Source organism: Triticum dicoccoides, chromosome 7A, assembly GCF_002162155.2.
Source record: "Triticum dicoccoides isolate Atlit2015 ecotype Zavitan chromosome 7A, WEW_v2.0, whole genome shotgun sequence".
Lineage (NCBI taxonomy): Eukaryota > Viridiplantae > Streptophyta > Magnoliopsida > Poales > Poaceae > Triticum > Triticum dicoccoides.
Genome location: NC_041392.1, coordinates 674,417,690 through 674,419,617, shown reverse-complemented (window position 1 = coordinate 674,419,617; position 1,928 = coordinate 674,417,690).

Sequence of the window (1,928 nt, the reverse complement as noted above, 5' to 3'; positions counted from 1 at the left end):
GGGATAGCTGGCAGGAGCCATCAAGGCATGCTCCGGCTGAAGTAGCTCGGTGGAAGCCACGCTGCTTCTCCGCTGAGATGGCGGGGTAGCTTCGGGGGAAGCTTCGGCAGTACGTTTGCTACGATTTGCTTCTCGTTCCTCTATTGCTTGTACCCTTGCTTGCAGCGTCTGCATTTGGGTCTGCTGCAATTTTTTCCTCCTCTCCTGGGATTTGTAACCGCCTACGTCCGGAAACCCAACCTTCCACGGAATGGAGCCTGGCATGCCTCGTGTCCGTCCAGGGTGCTCAGGATTCCCGAGGGCCATTGTGAGCTCGTCGTTCTCTCTATCTGGAAAGAACGTCCCTTGCTGCGCTGCTTCGATATACTGCTGAAGCTTCCTGACTGGTATGTCCATTTGATTGTTCGTCCAAATGCACTTCCCTGTTACAGAGTCCAAGGTTCCGCCAGCCCCGAAGAACCAAGTCCGGCAACGGTCTGGCCAGTTAATTGTCTCTGGTTCGATCCCTTTATCAACCAGATCATTCTCAGTCTTGGCCCACTTAGGCCGGGCTACGAGGTAGCCACGTGACCCCGTGCGATGGTGATGCTTCTTCTTCACAGCATTTTGCTTGTTTGTCGCCGACATCTTCTTACTCTTTTCCGATGTCTTGTGGGCCACAAATGCGGGCCAGTGATCTCTGATCTTCTCATATCTGCCCTTGAATTCTGGTGTCTCTTTATTTTCGACAAACTTATTCAGCTCTTTCTTCCCCCTCCTGAATAGTTCTGCCATCCTCTTAAGAGCAAAAGACTTGATTAATTGCTCTTTAACTGGCTTCTCTAGATCATCCTCTGGTGGTAGGGTGAAATTTGACTTCAGCTCAGTCCAAAGATCATTTTTCTGTATATCATTGACATAAGACACCTCAGGGTCTTCTGTAGCCGGCTTCAACCATTGCTGGATGCTGATCGGGATCTTGTTCCTGACCAAAACGCCGCACTGAGCAACAAATGCTCTCTCTGTCCGGAGGGGTTCAATCGGTTGGCCATCGGGCGCGATTGCTATGATCTCAAACGTTTCATCCGAGCTCAACTTTTTCTTCGGGCCTCGTCTCTTTACCGAAGTTGTGCTCGATCCGGAGGGCTAGAAAAAAGAACAAAGACTTAATTAATATGTGTACATACCAAAACAATGAATGCATCAATTAGCTAGTCAGCAGAAGCTTAACTAATATATATACCTGGCCGGACTCGGTTCGGTCACTGGAGACGTCATCACGGTCTCCTTCTTGCACCGGCATTGGGTCACCGGAGCCGTCCTCACAGTCTCCTTCTTGCACCGGCATTAGGTCACAGGAGCCATCATAATCATAGCCAGCTGCTTCCATACCATCGGTGTCGTTGAGAAACAACGAGCAGACGGCATCACTTCCTCGTGCAATTATGTCCCCCAACAACTCTTCTTGTACTTCGTCTCGGGCGGTGTCCATAGTTTCTACAATTATTGACAACATGGCAATTATTATTCAAACATGACAGATGGATATATTAGTGGCAAACCTAGAACTGATATTAATTAGTGGTCTCGATGGTGCTTCTCAAGGGTTTGGGGTGGCCTCGATGCTGCTTCTCTAGGGTTTGGGGTGGCCTCGACAACGCTTCAAGGATAAAAAAAGAAGAGGAAGAAGAAGAAAAAAAGAGGAGAAGAAAGAATAGAGGAGTTCTAAGAACTCCTCTATTCTTTCTTCTCCTCTTTTTTTCTTCTTCTTCCTCTTTTTTTTATCGGGAACGAGGGTCGTCGAGGGTCACCGAGCGGTAGAGGAAACCCTAAATAGCAAGTATCGTGGGTGTCAGATACATGTGGCCGTCGGTGTCGGACACTACATCCACGTCCCACAAGTGACGTGGGCGTCGAAGCCCGCGTCACTTGTGGGACGTGGATGTAGT